The following is a 27,105-nucleotide window of genomic DNA, read 5'->3' on the forward strand; positions in this document are numbered from 1 at the left end:
CAGGTGAGTGCTTCCAATTTTATGAATATGACTGTCAGTCTTAAACTGTGAGTACCTTATATAATATTATCCGTAATCTGATGTTGATTTATCTTCCTTGATAGCGGATATCAACTTTAGAGTGCTTTCTCATAAACTGATTCATAAACACACTCCCTTTATCATACCTCTCTTTACCGCACTAACTATCTATATAATTCTCTTCTACACTATTTAATGCGTTTGGCCAACGAGGACTAAGGTCCTCGAATCAGAACTTTGACTACGCAGCATTTTATTTTAAAATAAATACGTTAACCATATAAACTTGCAATTTAAGATAATTAAATTTTTATTATTGTTTTTGATTTTACATCGTATATGAATAGAATAAAATAAGTTTATATTATTATAAATTCATTAGACCTATAAAATTCGATGTATACGATACAACTCTAAATATTTAGATAGGACTGTATCTATAATAATAATTATTAAATTTTCTCGATGAATCATACTTTTTCAAATATTTATGAAAAATATTGTTCAGTGTTTCATAAGAAAATGGCAAATAAAATATGTTGATAATATTACACGCAGTTAACAGATATATAAATATAAAAACTAAAACATGTATTTCTTATAGAATACGCGAGTTATCTAACCTACATGTTTTTTTTTATCTGAAGGTAGATTTACTTCTATCGTTTAGTACCTATGTAAAATTGGAAGTGGTGGTGGTGGTTGATGGAAATCGATAACGGTGGTTTTATCCTCCTGGGGAGTATTCAGTTATTCGCAGTAAACGACGGACACACATACACATAGAGATTCCGTATCATTTATACGCGTTATTTACAGGGTCAAACAAACGTACCGTAAACAAGAGGTTTCCGGCGTGTAAAACTATAGGGAGACAGAAAAGATTTATATAAATGTATGTACATATACACACGTGGAATAAAAAGGGGATAAGGTGTACATCGATTGTAGTCTAAAAGTCTCTCACTCGACGTTTGGTTCATTTGCGTTCACTATGGTCCAAACGTCCGGTCTATGCAGCCGTTCGGAAACAACTATAATTTTTCACTTTAAGCTCAACCCCCTCTATTTAGAAAAAAAATCGCGATAATGTATGTCTACATATATACATATAGCGCTCTGTCGTTATCTCTTGACACTTTTGGTATGTCTGTTATCGCTAACCCTTCGAATTACGATCATTTTTTTTGTTTAAGTTCTATTTTCCACTGGGAATTTTATTCTACCCATTGGTCAACCCGAATCAATCTCCTGTCTTCCGATTGGAGAGCGTGAACAATTCGTTAAGAAAAGCATAATAATGCTATCTGATAATAACCTACTACGTAGTAACCGTGAAGTTATGATATACACTTAAAGTGAACATGTGTTGAGTTTTCAAGTGTTAAAATATTATAACTGTTAATTAATATTAGAAGCTTCCTGTAAATTGGAAGTGTAGTTACTAGGTAAACTAATTTATAATTAATTAATTTAATTTCTCATATTCAATTGTTTCGAATCTTGAATGCTTGACTTTATACGACCGTGTTTAACTTGTATTATTGAAGTTTAAATGTTGTTCAAACGCTCAACTTTATATGTAGATACTTGAAGATTTCCTTTAGAATAAGTATGAGAAATTAATATACAGATTGTTTGATGTTCTGTGTTTGTGCAAGCAAACCCCTTTGTTAAAGTGGTCTTTACTATTGCCATTAATGAGAATTTTGCCAGTCAGAAGTGGGGAGAAAACTAAATAAATATCCTCAGTTATCAGATAATAGATAATTGTAAAATACAATTTTAAAACAAACATAGTAATATTCTATCATACAAATATTAACTATGATAAATACAAGTGTACAGTATGCATAAGACAACGTGTTAACAATTATAAAAAATTTAGACATCAAACTTTGACAAACTGTACTTGTATAGTCGTATGTATTATATTTGACTACCTACTATGAAGACATAATAAATTAAAGGCATAATATAATATAATATTATAATATTGAATTCTATATTATTCAATAGTAGACACGTATCTAGTATAAATTAAAAGGCGCAAAATAAGAATTTCTTTGATACTTAGGTAGACAAGTTTCTTTAAACCCGAACAAAACTATATTCAATTATAACATTTCGAATAAAACAGGTCTAAAAATATTTATAATAATACTGCGATTACTGTCAATAACTGTAGGTATAGCAAACATTATTTGATTATTTTTTAGATACATACCTATTATATATTCATGTCAAACGAGCATAATATTTCAAACATATTATATTAAAACATTTTATAAGATAGAAGGATTTGAATATTTCTAACCTGTTGTTGAAAAGATCTGAAAGTGAGTTGTTTATACAATAAGAGATGTGCGATGAAGTGCATACAATAGACCAATTTATTTTTGTCAATCAATGTGTCAAATACACCAGTTTACAATTTCTAGTGAAATTAGACATATTGCCGATTAAGGAGTTTTTTTTTAATATAATAAAAATCTTCAGTAAATTTGTGTAAATTATGTAATATTATAATAATAATAATACTGCTGTATAAATAAAATCCAAAGATAAAATTTAGGTATTAATAAAACTAATAATAATTTATATTATCGTATTAATTCAGTGAAAATATATAATGCAATATATTGTAATAAAAAAGATACATTTTCTTTTTTAACTACAGCAAATAAATTATGTTGCCTTTTAATTCTTCGTTTGAATTGATTAAATAATAAACATAATTACCATTAATTTATTTAACAGAACTAAAAACATCAATGATATTAAATTATATTACTATACTCATGCAATATAATTAATGTTTGATATTAAAATAAAACTTTTAATACCATCGTTCATCTCTATAGCCTTTTGTTAAATAAATTTTAACTATTTATAATCTGACACTCATCTATTTTATTAGGTAGACTTTTAAGACAGATACCTATTTATTATGTACAACGCTTTGTACTAACTAAACGATTCAACTGTCCGGCATTATGCAAACGAGGAAAACTCGGAATTATCGATTAATTGTATAATTATACAGATAACTAAGCAGTAATTCGTGATGGTATACATGGACTTACGTTTTAATCGAACCACAGTTTTTAATGGGCACATAAATTACGAGTTTAAACCTTCATTAACCCCCGGTGCATGGTTAACGCCAATCTGCGTTTTTTTTTTTAGTTTTTAGGGTTTGTAAATAATCTTTTTTTTTCAACAGTCAAAAAGCGAATTATATTTTATACCGTTACATTTTTCAAACATTCTTTTGCGTCTCACTTGACCAATTATTTTATGAAGCTAAATAAATATAAATGATGCATATGTAAGCATGTTTCATGAGGTTTAAAATCACATAATTGTGTATTTATGTTACCTTAGGATTGGTTTATTAAGAGACTAAATATTTAATAGCAGTTTCCTGTTTTGGATCGCCACATTTAATATTTAGTATTTACTGCTATAAACATATAATTGGTATAATTGAGTATAATTATATCATTGGTATAAATTTCCTTTATTTTGGCTCATTCATTTTTTTTTTTTTACAACTAATTGATGCAAATACAGATTTTTATAAATAATTTAATGAATTTACTCTCTGTAACTACAGTGACTATTTTACTAAATAAAGAAAGGATACGATTATAAAACAATTAATTTACATTTACGTTGCTAATGCAATTTAAATGGGAACAGGAAATGGTCTTGGTAGATAATTGATTATACTTGAATTATTCTATGCTGCAGCGAACTTTCAAATTATACACTTACCAAAATATACTTTTAGCTTGAATAGTTTATGCATATTCAATTTGCCAATAATGGTTTTTTTAATTATTTCGAAATTTATATTATAATTGTTCCTTGTCTAAGTAAATATCAATATGAATGATTTAAATAATGTTATAATAATTTAATATCATTGAACAATGTGATTCAATAAATGTAAAATTTTAACAGTATAGTTTGTATTGTTTTTTTCACAGTATTACATATTTTATATATTATTATAAACATTGAACATTATACAGTCGACTTTGCACGAATCCTATACATACTGGTTAATATTAATAAACTAATATTAATTTACCTTTTATAACAATGTGCTCGAAATCTGTCGAGTGTATGAGGTCTTATGAGGATTTGTTTAATTACTTCGCAAGAACACGAGGTCCAAATAACCGCCGCTGGCATGAAAAGGTTGGGGCGATTTCGTGTTGCGGCCTGTGATATCCGATATGAGCAAAGCTGGTCCAAAATTCCTGTCTCCGTTTACATTGGAAGTTAATTAATCATATGCTCCCCTTTAACGTGCCATGATGTTATTACCCGGTGAATCATCCAACGTCAACTAGTAGCAGTTAAAAAAATTAAAATAGTAAAATTAGACCCTGTTTTAATAAAAGGTACCTGCAGTGATTTCATATTACTAACTACGAGTAAATTGAAGGTAATTCTTTATGAAATTATGAAAGAAATTATATTGTTTTTTATTGCATATTTACATTAATATATACATTTTAACTATTCGACTTGAACATATTTTATAAATCCTCTTCTCATTTCGTTCATATAGTCAACACTCTTGTAGGAATTTTAATTAAATAATAATAAGTGCTTTACAAATATACCTACATATTATTTTTTAGTAAACTAACAAAGTGGTTTTGATTAAAATATAATTTAAAAAAATCTTTTTTGTGTTCATATATTCATACATAAAAAATATAGAATATGAAAGAATATAATATTATTATATTTTTAGAGAACTAATTCATAATTTATTATTAAACATTTTAAAAATTGATTAAATTTAAATTAGCATCTGTAACTAATCAATAGTTATAGTTATTTATTTATGAAAGAAAAAGATAAAAATTAATTATTATTAATAAACCTACGTTTAAAATATTATATAATATTTGATATTATTATGAATAATATAATAATATTTTCTACTGCAGAATGCATACAATATTACTTCTTATAATATATGCATACTCGCCTATACAAAACAAAGTGAAATTATTTTCATAAAGTTCGGTATATACCTAATATATTGGTTCTGATATTTATCAAAAATACTATACAAAACAATGTCCAGACAAACGACATAGGATTTGCTAGACGGGATATGTTTAGGGATTTGGAATAACGGATTTACGTCAGAAGGATCAAGAGTCTAACCAAGAATAATAGCAGTACTGTGACCATCGGACAATCTATGTTATTATTTTTCATTATTTGTACGTGCGTAAATTGTATTGTCTCAGAGGGAAAAAAATGCCATATTGTAAAATGAAAGTAAAATGCACATAATAGGAATAGCTTCGGATATTGAGCTGAGGGCCAAATAAAATTGTCACTGTACTTATTTATTATTTTTGCTTTTTAAAATCGAAAAAGTTAATTTAAAGTAAAAATGGAATTAGGTTTAACAAGTAATTACGTATCTTAAAAGCCATTTAAAATGAATAATACATATACATTCTCAAAAATTGTATATTATTTTGTGTTAATAACATAACTAAAGCAAATCCAAAACTAATACAAAATAAAAATATTAAATAATTACATGTTAAAATACTAATACCAGGTATTTATTATATCTTTCTTTTTAACCTAAGCTAAATAGTACAGTGATATTATGATATTGCAATATTTATATTAAAATGTATTTCACTACTTGATTTATAAACATTTTTATAGAAATAAATCTTTCAATATGTACTTAATTGTCTTTCATATTAACTGTGAAATATAATTCATCTTCATTAATAATATTTGTTCTCTCAATTTTTCCATGATAATCAATCACCAAATCAGGGATTTAATTTTCAACTGTGTGTGTATATATTTAGCAGCTGGGAGACAAACGAACCCATAAATTAAAGTACATCGAGTTCTCCATCAAAAACGACAACAATGTTAACCACGTTTGATTATAGGAACATATTATTATATGTTTATAAATTATAATATACAACAACGTGAACAATGACAGTCGTCCAAGATATCCTTCACACAATTTCGAATGGCTCCTGCAAATATAATGAATGTGGGGTAATATTATATTCGTTTAACTTTTATTCATTTGATTTAGCTAACTGTAAAAAATTTAGATTTTAACAAAGATTATTATTATAGTATTGTATTATTGATGATAAAATACAATTTTTAAGTTTTACTTTGAACTTTGAAGAATGAACAATTTAATACAAATAGTTAATCGTATGATTTACTGGCAAGTAGCAATATAATAGTTAAATTAACCAAAGATAGTTTACTTAATACTATACATTTTTATAATTTATTATTTATTAAATTATATTTAGTATAATATCAAAAATCAAATCAGATCTCATACATTTTCTTTGGGACAGCTATTTAAATTGAAAAAATCCTACTTCAATCAATTTAATAATATTTTTAATAAACCGTTGTACAACATTCCTTTTGAATAGCGATGATTATTTAATATTTGTCTGAAATTTCAAATGACTATTATATAACAATGACTCAAACCTGGAGACCTATCTATACTTTTTTAAATTTTTAATGTCAGTAAACTTTGAATCTGAATGACGATCCAATTAAGACGAGAAAGCCACACAATAAACACGTCTATTCACGTAGCGTTGACATAGCTGACATGTGGCATGTGTTGTAGTAGCCATTGTAAACACCGTTTCTCGTAAACAATTCATCAGACGTCGTGTAAGAAAATATTGTTTTTTGCGTTTTCAAAACATCGATAAACTGACTATATAAACAATACAATATAGATACAGACAGTGCCTATACATACTTAGCAGAGAGACCCATTATTCGTTTTAATGTGTAATACACATACATAAATGATACTCACACACACATACATGCTATATTTTATATGATATTTTGTAGTAGGTATACAAGTACTTACTAGCTACCTTTATTTTAATCAATCGTTACAAACTGCGAATGTGCAAAAACATTTATAGAAAAAATATAAGCAGAAAATACGTTAAATGAAATATGGCTGCCTAGCTATACATAGTTATTATAAGTAATAGGTATTCAATAAACAAGTACTTAAAACTGTCAGCCGATAATGAATAAAAAATCGCTTATTTTTAGCACGTATTATTTTTAAATCGTTATGAGTTATGAGTGTAATGTACCTATATAATTATTTATTTATTTTCTGAGTATCTTTATATTTTACCAAAATACATGAGCATAAAATTATTATTTTTAAACATTTTTTTTTTTATTATTACACATCAATAAATGGCTAAAACTAATTAATTTATTTAAAATATTGTAATTTTAATATAGACATTTTATTGGTAAGAATATTATAGGTAAATTAAATATTGGTCATATATACCTTCTATAATAAAATGTACAATTTGTCGATTTTGAAAAACTAGTAATAAAATAGTATATCATTATATGATTATATTATAATTACATATCTCATTATTATCTAACTACCAATTGCCATCCTAAATATTATAATAATATGATAATATAATATTACCTATATCAATATTTGATTAACCTTTATTACCCATAATCCGATTTGTTTGATAGCAATGATAATATAAAACAACTAAATTATAGAAATGATACTGCAGTATACGTATAACGAGGTAGGTATTCCAGCATTCCGCTTTAAAATTTATGACTTTTGGCGGATTTTTTATTCTGTTTTATTTTAACCGCACGCTATAATATGTACGTATAATATTATCTCACGGTGATTCATGCACTGCTGTTATACTCTGAATATATATGTAGACGAAACACAGCATATATCGTATATGAGATATTGTAACCAACTACGTTTTCCACCCCTAGATCCAAATCGAACGCAAAGGGAATAACGTGACTTTTCGAAAGAAAACGCATTATGGAAATGCCGAAAACATAAAAGAGTTTTTCTTTCGTGTTCTAAATGGTTATTACATCTACGAGATAAACGTTAAGAGGACGTATATTTACCGGGGTAAAATAAAAATAGAAAAACGATCCGGCCGGGGGATGGCTTGTATGGAGTGAGGAGGGGTACGGGGGCGAGATGAGAAAAAAATAGTCACATACTGGATGAACTGACGTGGGCTGAGAAGGCGGGGGTGTCGATAAATCACCCAAAGTTTGTTTTGTTCGTGACCGCCGACGCGGCCGCACCGCGATCGGTTTTTCTATTATCATAATCGAGTTAAACTCCCGGAAACCCGGGAACCTACCCCCGCGTCACACCACCTCATCTTTATAATACTATGTACCATAATATAACCACGCGTGGTCGATCCATATGAATGAACCCAAGTGCGCGGGGAACGGTCATTTGATATTACGGTCGTATTATCTATATAGACAACTTACTGTAGGGATGGCGCCCTAAAAGAGATAGCGGCTACATATATTATACACATATATAGCTGATTGTCATTGTGATGTATATATGAAGAGCATGGTTAAAGACCTGAGAGAGTAATGATGTGTCCGACATAAAGATATGACGCATTGAATAATTTAATAATGTAACACCATGGTCGATAACAATAAAGCAACAATCAATTTTTAGAAAAAAAATATGAATTTAAATCGTTAATGTTCACGTAAATTTAAACTGAGCAACGTATATAATAAACAGTCGTCTTATATATATATATATATGTATAATATATAATATAGTATTATACATAATATAAAAATATAATTTCACGTTCCGTTGAAATAAAATCACATCGTATATGTATTCTTTAATATTTACTAACATTTAATTATATAATATACTTTTAGAACACTCGAGTTGTTCTTAATAAGTACTTAAAAGAACAAATCTTTATAAATTCTATAGAATTAACGAAGCCACAAACAAAATAAAAATATGACATAATTTTCATTTGTCGAAAACATTGTTTTCAAATAATACATAATTGGTTAAGTCTACGTTATTCAGACCGTTGGCGTTTTAATTAACTAGAGTTAATTGCACAACAGTCACTTGTAAAAAAATAAATATAATTTTTTAAACATTCCGAATGGAATGTAATGGCACGTGCCCTATATAGTAATAAAAACTGCTAATTATTTCTTCAGTGACCGTATAAACAATATTAAAGACGGTTATGTAGTAATTATTTCGTTCCGACCGAAATACACGTAGTGACGATAATATTAAAATAAATGTATTATTATACTAAATTGTTATAATGATATATATTTATATATATATTATATATACATTATAAATAAAAAATGTTTTATTTAATATAATATATTCTGTGATATAATATCCAATATAGGTATAATAGTTAGTCATGACGCATGGTCGAGATTTATTTTTAGATGCCACTCTAGATTTGAATAACGTATTGATCGGATATAGATGAGCTGTTCATGCCTAAATGTGTACAGGTATAAGCCATGAGTTTCATGAATTTGATACACAGATCACAGGAATGTGTTGAAAAATCTGGGAGCGAGACAGGTCAACAATGTATTACGTTTGGATTAGGAATGAAAAATAATCTACATCGCGTGTGTAAGAAATCAGTGCTGCCACAAGCCACTACACCCCAATGCTAAATTGGATAGATTTTTGTTAATGAAGTATTTTTAACATTGCACAATACGTCTTAAGTATTTTTTTCACTGTTCTCTAAAGTTTACGAGGTCTTAGACTATCAGTCACAGTCCTCTCCCCGCGGTCACTACCAAAATCACAAAACCATGCAAAATTATTCATTTAACTAAACGGCATTGGCCATTGCGACGTGAAATCAGAATCGGAAGTGACCAGACTTCCGGGGGTGAAAACTGTTATCTTTTTTTCGTGGTGTCATTTCACCCCTCCCCTAAAATATACAGCTGTGGTAGTAAAAATAACCGCAAAGTCATAAACCGAAAGCGAGACGATTAATTTTGTCGACACGACACTGTTATACATATAAAGACATGACGACAACAATACGACACACACGCACACACAGCACGTCTCACCGTGAGAGTATACACATATATTATGTGTAAAATATACTTATATAGATTATTATTATTATCATTATTATTACGACGTAACACTACCAGTGGTGCGCACAATGACGACAAAGTGCGTTTCGGCTAGCTTATCTAAACGCATTCCGCTACATTGGGCACGACACGCGCCCAGCAACGTCAAACCACCCCTTCACGTGCACGTCGCTGCGGTACGCCACTGCCGCCGTTTTCTTCATTCGCAACTCATGTCCCCCGGTCTATATAGTGACACGAATGAAAAATTCGACTCGATTACCCTTTTACACACACACACACTCATATAGAAGGTATTTAATTAAAAGCCCCTCGAGTTAAACGCGCTTTCTCTCTCTCTCTCTCTATCGTACACGCGACTGATATTATTATATTATTATTATTATTATTATATACAAAAACGACGTAATAAATTTTAATAATTACCACGACGTGGGATGACGGAGGTGGCGCGCGGTGTTGCCTCCGTAATAATTACCGCTTGCCGGATTTTCGCGGTCTATAGGGCTGTTGTTTTTGTTGTCATTATTATGATTATTATTTTGCTTTATTTTTTTTTTCGTTTCTGTTTGTGAGAGGAGACGCATCGTGTAGTATGATGGTGGGAGATTCCGCCACGCGGCTTTACAGTTTACGCTCAAAAAATTCATCAGAGATAACGATGACATATACATACCGTTTATACACATAATATCACCATCGTTGTATATAGTACTAAATAATAATTCAAATACACGTGTGCTATACAGTTAACTTTAACCACGATAATGGTTTATTCAATAATATTGTTATAGCGACCCGTTAAGTCAATCAGATTAGCTTTTATACGCCAATCCGAAACAATGTGCTGGAGGGTATATATCATATTCATATAATATTATATTATATATTATGTATATATGTGTGTATATGTATATAATGCGTATAGTTGTATATTATGTAGAGGGGTGCCCGATAACGTTCATCTGACGAGTCAAATTTCAAAAATTTGATAAATATCTTATCGTGACCTCATTATAAACATATATATATATATATATTATTTGTATAGACGTAGTAAACCTGCCTGATAAAATGTATACTTTTGTAATGTTTTTAATCCCGTTTAACATAGGTACGCAGTTAACGGGACTAAGCTTGTTGAATTGTCTATACAAATTAGTATGTAAACTTTAAAACTTATGTACATAGTATTGCCTTCTTATTAAACGTCATAAAACTAATAAATATTTATTTATATTTTGGTAAAAAAACATAAGGACACTTTTCCCCAAAACTAATTATTTCATTAACTAAAAAGACATTAAATTACCCATACACATTGCAATTAGTAAAGGGTATTTCTTAAAAAATAAATAAAGGTATTAAGAAAAGTATATGTAAGTACTTGTTAATATTTAAAACAAAATAAAAACATTTTGAGACCAAAAATATAAATTTTTTGTTTCAACTCAACCTGTAACATTCAATTTAAAAATTATGTAATACCTTATTTGAAATACCATAATATAGTGATTTATTTTTAACTATTATAAACTAATTTTATATAAAAGAAAAATTGATTTCAATTTCCTAGTATTAAAATTTTAATCATTATTTACAGTGGTAATTTAATTTTAATCAAAATGTTTAAATATTCTATGTAAACCCATTCCCAGTTTAAATTACCGTAGGTAAATTTGTTATCAGTGTATATTCACATTTATCTGAAAGAGACTCGAAAACTATATACAAAACAGTAATAATTATTGATGAAATGAATACTATTATGTGCTTTATAATCTTGTTAATTTCCTTTTTGAAACGCCTTCCTAACAGATGCGAAAGAGATAACTTTGCATTAAACATAAAACAAAACAGTATTATCTCAGAAACTATTTAAGTTATTTTAGGGACTTAATAATTTTTGATTTTTAAGCATAACAATTTTCGTATGAAAATAAAAATAAAATTGAATTCTTCGAAAAAGCGGCATAAAAATAAACATTTTAATAACATTTTTAAACAATTATATTAAAAAAGGTGTATTTAAAGAAAAATCAAATACAAAAATGAATAGTTTATTAATTTGATGAGAAATTATATCGGTATTGTGTATTGAATTTTAATTAAGTAATTTATACAAATATATAAAAAAAAAACAAATATTAATTTTGTTTAAAAACTATGTTTAACTATATATGCATAACTAATACAAAATGTAAACAGTGATTTACCAAGCATTCTTAGCTCATTTTTCATTTAATAATTAATTTATTTAAATTCTTATTTATGGAAACCATTTTTTTCGAAGTCTGGTTACTTAATGTAACCACTTTTATGAAGTATTCCACAATAATACAAACTTTTATCTTTTTCAAATAAGAACCCCTCTTTTAGGGATACGTAATCGATATTTTTTTTTAATAAGTTAATATAAAATTCAAAATTTGAATGAGTAATTTTCAAGTTATTAAAATGTTTATTTTAAAGATTCTATAGATTAGGTATTATTAAATATATTGATATATTAATATGTATTATTAAAAATTTCAATATCACCATAGCTCCTGCAATGTCATCCAAGCCCAATATCATAGACCTATAATTACCTAGCTATTAATTTTTTTTTTTTTTTGATGCATCAACATTTTCAAAAAAAATATACAGAAGTTTGTAGCTTCGCAATACATTCCTTAAATAATACAAACATTTTCAAAAAATTTAAAATATATTTCAAAAATTCAAATTTTGAATAACTGTATTAACGAAGAAAAATAAGGTAAGCACTAAGTATATTTGGTGAATAGACCTGTATAATACTTTAATTTATAATATAATATGTAGTGTATTAAACGTCGGTATCTTGTTAATCTTACAACTTTTAAAGAGTAGTTCCTGCTCATACGGTGCATAACTTCTATTGCAACGAATAAATACTAAAATATACGAATTATAAAATCCTACTCCTGCTGCAAAATGGTACATATGTAAACTTTAACAATTAACGTGGTCAACAATAATATATCCAACTCATGGTGAACGTTTACGGCCGAAAAGTATAATTTAAACATTTGGAATCGCCAATCGGACAGTTATCACTACTTGTCTTTATCAGTGATCAATTACAAAAGTGTAAAACAAGCTTTATATTTCATAGGCGTATTTTTATTAAAATAAATCCATTTTTAATATTATATCATTTTTTTCTAAGTTTTACCAAATATTTTGATAATTGTATTTCACGTGGTTTCTTATGGACGTTTATATTCTAGTTGATTAAGTTATTCAAGCGCTTTAGACATTTTATTTAATCAACTCCAAGTTTTAACAATCGCGCGGTTTCGGCGATAATATTTTGAATGATTTTATACGATAAAAACTTGATTTTGAACAGAACCCTCAGGTTACTGCTCAACACACTAGGTCTATAACATATATGTTTAATATAACGCCAGCCATTTACTCACAAACATAATATAATACATTTTATATTTTATTAAACAATTCTCAGTAGAATCTAACAAGTCTTTGTCCTCTCTTCACCACCGTCCATCTTTATCATCTCCATCACACGCTGTAATATAAATATATTATACTTGTATTAATTAAAAGGTATATTATTATGTCATGGCTAAAATACGTATCATTCCGTTGCTCGAAAATGTATATGGTCCGTGGTGGAACCGGATCCTTCACCCGACCCGTCAGCTACCGCTCTAACAGCCAACCTCTGCTGGCCCTTCTCCTCTTCTATACAGCTTTACCGATCTCCAAGTAACGTTTTAATTATTCACAACGGCGACGTAATAAATCGCGTGCGGCTGTTGCTTAATCGGTTGTTGCGGTGTCCCAAAAACGGACGACGGCCGTTTGCGACGGACAGTTCACTAACTCATCCCGGCTGCGCTTACTCAATTATATTGTCGCTGACCGTTGCCCGACTATCCACTTCCTCTCAACCCCTTAACCCAGAACTGACTTTGGACTAATGCTATATATATATTATATATCGTGGTTTAGAATACAAGTAACAGCAGCAGATGTGGGCGGAGGTGTTAGATGGTCGAAACTCGTCGTGCGGGGTAAGCCGATGAGTGTATCGTGTAATAATATGTAGGTATATTTATCTGACCTATGCAATATGCAATATTAACACATAAACACGAACATCACATGTGCACATATTATTACGATAACAGACAAGCTGTTTAAATTATTATGATTTGATGATGCGGTAGTTGTGATGTATGACTATAATATGACAGTCGTCTGGTCGGTATGATAGTAAATGTTTAATTGAGCTTATATTGAGACACATAATAATATATATTTTCATAGGTAAATTGTATTTAAAAAAAATTTAGTATGCATTTTGATTTTTTTTTAGTACACGAATGGTTTATTTAAAAAAAGATATTATTACATTTATATACAATTAATATAATTAATACCTATGTCAGTGTATTACCTATACATATTGTATATTTATTTATGTACCTATATTAAACTAACAAAAAACAACGTCTAGCCGTTTTAATATTTGTATTTCAATTTTTCCGAATAAAATATAATTTAAAATCCTTTGTGAAACCATTTAATTATACTTTTTTTCCGAATGAATAGACTGAATAAAACAATAATTATAATTGCCGTTATAGACTTTAATTAATCGGATATGTCACAACCAACCGTTGATGTACTATATATATTCAAAATAATATTGTAGAATATGTCAATGCAACCGACAGTTCAAAAATTAATTATTAATATTGTACAAAAATTACCAACGACGATGCTACAATAAAATAATACGGTTTAATAAATGGTTATCAAAGCCCTCCCGAATGTTTTAATTACATCACGAGTGGATGATATTATGATATTATTTCCAATGCAAATTGAAAACACTGTTAACGTCTCTATGAACAAATTTAATTATAATATATCCATAGTTGACATTTTGTGATGAATAGGGAGAATTTAACACATACATCGATAACATAATATTGTAGTTACCTACATTAGTTACAAACATATTTATAATATTATACCTAAATTATAATATTCTTTTTTCCATCTGAGAAAAATAATAAATATCTAAGAATACCTTTGTGTATACAATTATACAAGAGAAAAAACAATTTGATATATGTCTAGAAAATAATTTAGCTTGATACATTTGTATTCTATAATTACAATATATAATATAAATTGTAATACAATTGACAATACCAATGTTAATTATTAAACGCTAGAAACGCAATGTAAACTATTATATTAAGAAAAATTTTTAAAAAACTGACCGTTTTCAATGGTGACTTTATGAAATATGACTAATACAATTTCCTAGAAAGGAGTTTACCAAACTATATTGTATTATTATATATTACCAATACGTCTTCTGATAATAATTAATATTATTGTGACCACAAAACACAGATTATAAAGGTACTACCATCGAGCCATGTTTTCGAATTTCTGATGTATAATATCATACGATTCATACGACAACATCTGTAAAACTTGATCATAGTTTGAATTCAATAGCAACGGCCTACGGTTTACAACAACTACAATAATATACAGCTGAAAATAAACTCGATGATATTATAATAATAGCAAGAGATTACAATCACAGAACTACAAACATTTCCTTAGACTATGGTATAGATATTTATGGAACCAATGTCCATCCTAATCACAATTGGACAATTATGCAATAATTATACAAAAAATAGAAAATGCAAATATTGGTTTTAAAAAAATGCAAAAAATTATACAATAATGGAGACAGAAAAGGAATTTACTCACTCTGCTTTGTATTTTATCCATAAAAAATTCCATCGAAATTCCCAATCGCCTACACTTTTGATTCAAGAAAACGTTCTAGATTCGAGTAATTTAAAATATATATTTAATTGGGTAGAGTTTACATTTAAATTCATTAATAAATTATAAATATTAAAAATTATTATAAATTAATATGAATCTATCTATATTCTCTAAGACCGATTTTCTTTTCAATATTCCTTTAATTTATCAATGAAATATTATCCTATCATCTTAAAAAAAGATAACTATAGTATTTTCTATTAGTTTTGTATTTTAGATTTTGAGCGGAGCGATGAAAATATTGATTTTGAAATGTATATGTTATTTTTTGTATACGTTACGTATACATAATAATTAGTTGAAAAATGTCAACTTTAAGGATGATATTGAATAAATAATTTAATGTAATTTGCACTTTAAAATAAAAATGTTAATTTTTTATAAAAATAACCAGAAGAAAAAACAAAAAATAATTTTGGAAAAACAAGAAATTTTACACAAATCCAGTTTTTGATAAAATCAGTTTTGTTTTTTGCTGTTATTTAAAAACAAATAACTGTAAATACTAAAAATGTTCTCCAAGTTTAAAAAATTTTTTGATTCTTTTTAAGCTGCTACAAATTTTAACACTTGTATAGACTATTATAGACATTTGAATTTTAACAATTTTTTTTATAAATGTTGGTAAAAGATTATTTTCTTTGTTAAAATACTTGAACATTTAATACAATATCTGTCATAAGTTTTTCTTAAAGATATATGCAAATATTTAAAATACAAAGAATCAATTTATTTTAATAACCATATTATGAAGTTACTGACAACATTTGTCAAAATCTCAAAAAATTGCAAATTGTTTTTTAGTTGAAAATGTATAAAATATGCAATTTTTATAAGTAAAGCTTGAACATTTAATACAAAGTTTCTCATTAGTAATTCATACTAAAACCAATATATCTAAAAAATATATAAGCATTATGTATTTAAAGCAAAGCATGAATGCATAATATCTACATATCATTGCGTACAAATTATATTTTTTAATCTATTAATTAATTATATTTATATTGTTTATACTTATTAAATTTCGTTGTAAAATCAGTAAATAAAATGAAATAGTTGTTTTACATAAAGTATATTATCTACATTAACATTTGAAAGTATATGTAATTATTACATTTAGTTACATTAATATGTTATTACATATTGGCCAATTTGCGTTTAAATTTTTAAAATACAGAATTTTCTTATGATGAATAAATTGAGTTTTTTTTTAATTTCAAATGTTGTTAGCTTATGTAACTTTTAGAACTAAAACACGATATTATATTGAAGAAAAATGTTTGATGGGAGAGATTAAAATATCGAAATGTATTAAAATAACTTCCACCAATATAACCAGTAAATAAATAATAAGACTCTGTTATCCAATTTTGTTGTACTGTTTATTGTATAAACAACGCATAACCACGTTTATTGTAGTATATCTACGGTTGAGGGTGATGAGACACGAGAGATTTTTGTCGATGGTAACGACGAGGTATATATTATTTATTACAATCGTCTGCCGCGGTGCTTGCGATCCAGCTTGATCGTTCCCCAGGGCGCGTTTACCGGCGCGGCGGCCATATACCTACGCAGAACTGCGTAACGGTCTAATGACAGAAGACGGTCGCGCGCGTATACTATAACCTATATGTACCTACGGCTACGACGGAAATGGCGAAGTAACAATAGCCCCTGAAGGCAATAGCAGAAGACCGGATTTCCGGTGCGTAGTTTTTAAAAACTTTACTCGATTATACTAAGGAAAAACCATCGCATTATACCTATGTCCCTTTTAGTATAACGTCGTGCACTACGCAACTTTATTTAGCAACACATAGAATTGTATATATACATAATGACTAAACCAACTCGCTGCTTTCGGAAATAATAGCTATTTCATTCAATAATTACGATGTTATCTCTCTATCTGTAGATACTAGATATTACTTATTGTATAATGTATGGAACATTTCTGACACCACTGTAAAAGGAAATGTAAGGCAGAAGAAAAAAGGCTAGGAAAAATGATGGTCTAACGCTGTTTTCCTCACGTTGGTTACCTCATATATATAAACAAGTCTCAACCACAACAAAAGGTTTCGGTTTCCATCTTTTTTTCACTTTTTTTTTTTAACGTTCTTTACTTAGCGACGTGACCAACCGTTCAAGACAAACGACCGTTTTTTCACCCTACACCACCTTCACACAAGTAGTTTTCAGTATTTTTTGGGGGGTTAAATTCCCGCAATCTTGGCTCGTTGAGTTAATTCACCAAAGAAATCTAATTACCTGTTAAAGTCGCAGTCTATGTTTTTCCCCTCCAAAGCGCCGTTTCGTTTATTATAATATAATTTTGTATTTTTTTAACGAGTAAACAACGGCATATTTTTCTTTTTTATTATTTATTTTACCAAATAATTACGTAATAACTTGGAAAAGAGCATTATTACAGAAACAAAAAAGTGTATGTATATAATAATATAGTTCACAAATAAAGTAAACATTTTTTTTTTTTTTTATAGTATTGTTTTAACAACAGATTGTAAAAATAAACGAACAACTTTTTTTAATTAATCTTTCAGGCTTAATAATAACCACTCTACACTGAAGTTAAATTAGAAATATTTTTCTCAAAACACTTTTTTTAACCCTCTGAATGTATATCATACAATTTATTTTCAGGTTTTTTTTATACATTTTATAAAAGTTCTGATAAATTATTGTGGCACCGTTTAAAACTATTTATGAAGACATCTTTGAAATTGTGTTGCCTTTAGACAATACGATTTTTTTAATATTTTTTTTTTTTAAATAGCTAAATATAATACTTATATTATACTATCGCATATTGCTGCTTCATTCAAATGAAGTAGATTCATATAAATTCATAATAATATATTTGCATGCGTTACGGACAAAAATCGTATACCAACCTATAGTCTAAGGCGTGGGTTACAGACATTATTTGTGTCCTACATAATGCCAAGAATTCTGAATTCAAACTCTACCGTGACTTGGCCTCGGTGGCAACAGGGGTTGGTTGGCTGTCACTCGCCTGCCTTCGTTGCAGAGACACGCGGTGTGCCGCTCGATTATATAGGGGATGAAGTGAAGGGTTCTGTTGCTGCATGATTCTGAACGATGAATTTCGGAATTTATACTCTCTGATGTAATAATGCTTTTGAACACGGTCAAGTAAATCCCGAGCACATAACTTTGTTGTTTAGCAATCTCTCCGTGGGAGAAACCCCGGGGGACACGGCGCAAAACTTCATACACATACACACACGCTCACACACATAATTAAACTAACGTAAATACACGTGATAAGGATTGTTGCTATTAGTGGTAGTCGCCGGCGACAATGTCTTTAGAGAAACTCGCATTTCTAACCCCCTCAGGGTGTTCGTCGTTCGGATTAATTTTCTCGGACCGGCAGCAAACGATGGCTCGCGGCCGAGGTAATGTTTGAACTCAAAATACGTTTATATCGCCGTATTGCTGTATTGAGAAAATGAATGAGTGAAGAGTTATTAATAATATAACCATAGAGAGTATTACTTGTTAATTGTTACGTATGATATCGCACGGAATTTATTCTGACGTATGAAACGAAGACCAATTATAATATAATATTATTTACACAACGTTTAGACGATGAGTAACGGATTTTTATATTCCTGGACGAGAATAATTATGATACGGACCCTCTTAGTAATAATAAAATAAATCGAATTATCGTATACCTATTATAATTATGTTATAGTGTTATACTTAATAATGTATGAATGGTGATAGTGTGATACAATTTTCCAAGGTCACACTTGGATTTTACAAATCTACATAACATAATAAACACATTCTATACAATATTATGTGAATACAAAAATTACTGAATAATGATAAAAAATGTGGTATATGAAACTGCCTATTCCTACAATAAGTCCACAAATAATTAAAATGTCTGATTTGCATCTTACTTTAACAATCAGCGTGGAGCGTATACCCCCTTGAAAAACGGGAAACACGTCATGCAATTGTACACAATTTATCGAAACGGAGGTGATGACGATGTTCTGTTAAGTAGACGTCATAAAACCGTAACGCCGGAATTTCATCACACTGCACTCCAAGAGTTAATATTTATTAATATTTTAAATAATAATAAAAATATTGAATGGCGGCGAAGAAAAGTACATGTGGATGTCATTTTGCTTAGACTGAACGACGTAAAATACTGAAAATAGTGTGTTTGCCTAATTCACATGTACGTGGTAACTGGTATTCTAGTACCTATATAATATTATAATATAATACAGATGGCCAACTGCGAGCTTAGAACTTCACTGGAATTCTTTATAAAATGCGTTCATAAAGTTGCCACCAAAACTGGTATAGTCCATTAGGCGACAATGTTTTTTTTTGTGTGTGCAATTGGTACAAATTATTAATAGATAATTAATTTACTAAAATGTGTTCACTTACCAACAAATTGCAGATCTATAGGATTGCCTCTACTGCTATAGCCCTATAGGTATTAGGTAGTGTGTGTATACTGTATATGCGTAAAATTGACTGACGGAAAATTCTTCGGTTATCAGTTCACAATATTGTAGACTGTTGCGCACAATAAAGAGAATAGACGGCCGACTATATATATATTAGAAAATATAAATGTATTGAAATCTTCCAATGCGCGTGTCAGAAAAGTTCACAACATAACGGACATACTTATTATTTCAATATGATTCTATTTCACTGTTTTTTTGTGAGACGATATAATATTTTATTACAATAAATGCAGAATGTGTAGACTCAGTTCACCTTCTCTAACTAATTATACTAACGTATGTGGATTATTGTGAATGGTATTAAAAAAGTATAATATTCACTATAAATAAGCGATTATTTTATAACGAGTTATAACGAGTTGTTATTTTATAACAATGAAAATGCATTATACAATGACTAATAATAAACATTGAGTGTGTTATTTAAGACTTTAAGAGGTTATATATATATTATATATATACAGCTATGTAAAGTTGATATGTTGGAAATATCATCTAAATACCAAATCAGAAAACCAATAATATTATTCATCCACACGTGTGACGCGTTACGCTAAATGTTGGCATTAGGCCAATCAAATTTAATACGGATGCGTTCTGTGCGGTCAACAAATTTCACGGGGGTAGTTAGTATAATATATATATATAATGTTATTGTGATTACGATAATTTTTTATTCGTTTATAATCAAAAACCTAACGAAAAGTTGATGAAAACGTACACCTCCATCGAGCAGGACGCGATTACCCGCTCTACATATTATATTCATGCGTGTATCTGCACCCTCGACGGTTGTTATATTACGAGACCGTTGTAGCAGTAGCAAATAGTTATCAGGGATGGGACCGGCGTCATCCTCGCCGTCGACATCGTTTACAACGCTAATTAAAACATTTTTGAACCTTTAACAACACATCACCGGCGGCGAAACGTGTATTTTCTTTGTGAGCGTACGGTATACGCAATATACTCATAAACACACGCACACACACATATAATATTGCAGTACTCAGAGCGCACTTACCTTCATCGTGCCACCACTCTACCAACACTGGCTCCATACCCGGCTCCCTGTATCGAGAGAGAGAGAGAGATAGAGAGAGAGAGACGATGGATAACACACACTCTGTTTTGTTATTATTATTTTCCACTGGCTAAAATTCATCCCAAACGCCGCTTTATCTAATAAACTAATAATTTGCTCTTGAATAATGTTATAAATTATAATATCATAATAATATAACATATACATCTCCGACGTCGACGAACCCCTTCTACGAGTCGTGTCGTACAAAGTCTCGTCACTTTTAACGAACAAGAAATAAAAACAAGATTAACCGCGACGAAAGCGGTGGTAGCGTACAAATATATAATATACACAATACTCATATTCATATACAATATATATATATATATATAATATATTATTATACACTTTCAAAACTACCTACCTGCATCTATATATAATTTTAATTAATTATATTCTATACGCCAACGCTAACGGCCGGATGCTCGTGTGTATAAATGTTCCTGAGTATATAATACTGATAAATAAATATAATATCACGTGTATTAACACGTAAAGATGACGGAGTGAGGGTGTGTGCTAATGAAGTGTTTTTGTTACCGTTCCAAAAACGGTGGGTGTAATTTAATTTACGTTTTTGAACTTAAGATATAGAGTGAGAGAGAGAGAGAGAGGAAGAGAGTTCTCAAACTAGTATATATATATATATACCGCATGTACCTATACCTATGATTATATTACGATGTTGTTCGAATGTCGTGCGCCGTCGCTCACTTTTGTATACTTACACATTTACACCCCTTTGGCTCTGTCGAGTGCGACAATCAACCGGGGGCAATGGCTTATCTACAGTACGCTGTTCACTTTACCGTATAATCTTTTGTAAATTATGTATTATCCTTTTTGTTCAAAACCACCGTCAGTGGCTTACGTTCGAGTGCGAAAATTATACTATAAAATATCAACGTAACAACAACACTCGATTATCTGATATTGATACATACTGAATATATTATTATATCATAGTATATGTGTTTTACACCGAACTTACCTATCCACCGTGTTGGTATGTATTATGTATGTATATGATATACCTGTCGCCGCTGTATCATTACATTTAAAATTTTGCTTAATACTATTAAACATAACTCACATTTATAAATATCTTTATATAAACCTATAATAGATACGATTATTTTTTTTGATCTCTGAACAGTCGACTGTTCACTACCTATTATATATATTAAAGAAACTAGCTGAGTACCATCCGAATTCGTATGGTGGACAATCATATACGCATCTTTCAAATATAGGTGTTTCAAATTTTCAATGTTCTATCATCCAATGATAACAACTGAAAACCCAAACTTTTAGATTTAATTTTAAATATTGTAATCGACAAAGAAGTTTCCGATTTTGTGAAATCAACAATGCCATGTTTTTCGTACATTAATACTTAACATCTTGAATCTTTTCACACCATTCTACGGTACGTTGATATTAACTTATAATAAGTTATAAGTTAAAAGTTAATAACAATAATGTATATTTAATATATTAATTATTATCCACCATCCACATTATTTTATCCCTGTGAATCCATGGTATATTTTATGTAACGCCATGCATATGTTAGTTATACTGTCATATAAATTTTACATATTTGATAACGGCGTCACTGATTTCATAACATACATTTTTTCGTTTATTTCTATCGCGATTTCATTATTTCAGCAATTTCGCGAATTCAGTGTAAAATATAATAAACATCGTGATCTAGTGCTGTAAAGAATAAAAGTAGGTACTTTCAAAAATGTGTTTCAAATACCTATCTATAAAACTTTTGCCAACACATTTAAGTAATATTTATGTATTTATATATATATATATATATATATATAATATAAAATAGTAATAATATAGTGAATATATATAGTGTACAAATTAAATTTCAATGATATTTTAATTTAGTATCAGTTACAAGTTTACAACAATGACAGCATTTGTACCTATAATCTTATTACATCTTATTATTTTTAATTATAAATTTAAAAAATGTGTTTCATTCATTTAATCATAGCATATGTATATTAGTTATATTTTTTTTTTACAACTTTTTTGACATCTATGTTTTTAAAAGGTTTTTTATAAAACATATGCTATATATAAATATATTAAATTGAACAAAAAAATATTTACTCGTATAGTGTATACTGACATATTATATATAAAGACATTGCTTAAAAGAAATAATAAATTAAAACAAATTAAAATTTTTCTATGAGTTTATTTTAACCGACTTCCGCTGTATACTATATTATTTATTCTAAATAAGTCGTTATTACTTGTGAGAGGCCGTGCTTATGGGGGTACTTGAAGGTAGCATCATTTTTTACCTTTGCACTTTTTTAATTTTTTTTCAGTTATTAATGCATTTTTCATTCAAAAAACATGTTAATTATCGTATAAATAAAAATTACAACACCGTTTGTACAAATAATTATTAACAATCGTGTATGATAGCCGATGGTGTTTATTATATTAAAATTGTATCTTTTAGAGTTTAGATACTTCATTAAATCGCGAAGAGACTATAATCAACCACAAAGCGTTTTTAAATTTATACTCGATTGATGTTTTTAACATTTTTTTGTTTTTCGAATACCGTGTTATTGTATTATTATAATTTTACTACTATTTTACTATTTAGTATTTATAGTGAATTGTATACTTTTAATACTGTCTAAATTATTAGACTGTTTAATCTGTTCTTTTAAATAAAATATTATAAGTTAATAATATAATTATTTTTTTCAATGTTAATAACTTTATCTAAAAGTAAAATTAATAATTATTTCTATACAAATCAAAAATAATCAAATAATAATAATTATCATAATACAAAAGTTAATCTAGTGATATATTTTACTTACAAACATAGTTAAATATACATACCAATAAATAAAGTACCTACATTATTTTTATTTTTATTCATGTGTGATTAACATTAATAAAATAAAATATTTTTGTATGCTTCCATAGGAGAAGTTGAACAAGCCAGTACACCTATCTGTTTCTTATTAGTTGTTATATTGTCCATAACTTTAACATTATTTAATATTTATTCCAAATGTTTATCAATAATTGTCATTCATACTTATTATACTCTCAATATAACTAATAATTCTTAATTCTATAAGATCACAAATTTTCATTTGGATAATACTGATAATAGTATACACAACACGTTTATTTTAAATTAAATTGAAAATTTAAATCAATTTAATCATTATAATCAATATTATTACCAAAAAAATTAAATAAATAACCCCCATCCGTCACCACCGATCCACAAAAAATATGTATTAAAATTTATTATTAAATTAGCATTTAAAAATACTTGAAGTACTTGATATTTATCTCGTACTGAAATAATTTAATTTTTAAGCACAATTTTCTGCGTATTTGTTTTTGATACACTGATACCTATTTAAAACTTATCCTGCCGATTTGATTTACACAAACGGACAGTAGGTTTTAGAATTTTAGATGATATTCAAACAAATTATACGCTACGACTACGATATTATTATATTTATGATACAAACACAATATTAGATGTTTAAATATGTTCAGTAATTGTCAACCTCGTCATTAATTTTAAACTATTATACAATAACTGTACATTTTTCAGTACGAAATCGGGGTTTTTTAAATCACAGCATTACGACGAGTTTAAATTCTTATTGGTATATAGTGCTTTTGGAGTACGCCGTACATTTAACACAGTCGAGAACTGCAGTATTGATCGGTTAAACAAGTTAAGTACATGCGATTATTTTAAGCTAATTAAAAACGTCTCCGTAGTATTACGACTGCTATCATCTTTACGACCGAGGCCGTCAGATTAACAATTTCACCTCCCCCCACTCCACTACAAACCATCACCACTTTACCACAATCGCCACCCCCACAAACAACGACGATATTATTATTATTATTATTATTATTATTATTATTATACATTTATATTATGTAGTAGTCGGCGGCGGCGCACATACCTCTCATCGCTCCGCAGTAGTATATATATATACTATTATCGGCTTGATAAATTGGTCCATAAACGCCGCTGCAGTGGCTGTAGGGATAAAACAAAAACATATACATTTCGATTTTTGTTCACGCTCGTCGTCCCCGCTATTGCAATATGTACACTTTCTGGTTACTGTCGCTTTTTCGTAACACAATATACCAAAACACTACGGCTAGCCGTTTAAATGTAATTAATCAAACCACGTGAATAATATATTAATATATTATACAATAATATTTTGAGGCGATAAAATCATGCAGACAGCCGCACACGTTCTTCACCGGCGTTTGATTGATTCGCTGCGACCGGAAACGCCTGACAACTATATGTGTGTGTGGATTCGTATATGGAAAAAAATAAACAAAATATTATAAAAGTTCACTCAATAACACGCGTCGTGGGTTAAGTGAAAAATGACCATCGGATTTCACCACATGACAACCGGCTGGTGTGCATAAATCAACGACACGCCGTATCATGCTTCGCAACGGTCCGAGAGGGGCTGTTGCAAAATACACCTGTGCACGGCAAGCTTTGCAGTCGTTACCGCTCTCATGAGAGAGACCATCAGAGTTCAAAACGTCCGCTGCAACTCTTGCCTTTGCGGCAACTGCGGGAGAAAGCAAATCGATCCCTTCGATGAAAAAAAAAATAGTTTTACAATTTATGCAACGCTTAGTTATTACAATATACAAATTAATCCAGAATCCAGCTGTAGATAAACGTTTTTAGTTTAAAACCACAGGCAATAACCATATGCATATATATGCGGAATATTATTTTATAATAAAACCGCATACCAAAAATAATTTCATCAATGTAAAATTTGAAAATTTGAAAATAATATCATTACTATCGATTAGATAATTATATTGGATAAATAACTAAAGTCATCACGGCGATAGCCGCTATAGAAATATTGATGATGTGATTATGTTCATTATTCTATACCCTCAAAGACTGAATAGTATAATATAGTATATTCGTGTAAAAAATTACGATGAATATGTTATAATACTTTATTTTAAAACAACACCAATCACATTAATAAAATAAATAATTTCTACGGGAAATTTACATACATAATGTATAAGTGCAATATATTAAGGCGAACCAAGCTCAAATATATCAAACCTTCTTCAGTCGTCATTTTAAAACCATATTCCATATTTTGCGTCTATTTATTTTTAAATCTTTATCGTATTATTTATGCCAACACACCTAACCTGCACGTTTTGAGGGACTTTTGTTGTTTGTATACATTATTATGAATTTAACATTCGTAAGATGGCTTGACACAAATCGCATCTATTTAAAAAATAAAAATACAACCCCCTAATTTGTCACAGTTATCGCACATCGTACTTTTCGTAATAAGAAAAATAATATGATTCCCCTCCTCCATTACTACAAAGTTTTTTACATCCCCTTACAATATTTGTGCTTTGATATTCCGAACAGAGCTTTTATCTTGCCGGCAACAACAGGTCTTCCGG

At 28.9% G+C, this 27,105-nt stretch overlaps 1 protein-coding gene across 2 annotated transcripts in view; it reads left to right on the forward strand.

Annotated features, from left to right (window-relative positions):
* The window catches only part of LOC132922336 (LIM domain transcription factor LMO4.2-like), a 65,382-nt gene that overhangs the window by 20,614 nt on the left and 17,663 nt on the right, over window positions 1-27,105 (forward strand). The gene's annotated exons all lie outside the window — the stretch shown is intronic.

Source organism: Rhopalosiphum padi, chromosome 2 (genome assembly GCF_020882245.1).
Source record: "Rhopalosiphum padi isolate XX-2018 chromosome 2, ASM2088224v1, whole genome shotgun sequence".
NCBI lineage: Eukaryota > Metazoa > Arthropoda > Insecta > Hemiptera > Aphididae > Rhopalosiphum > Rhopalosiphum padi.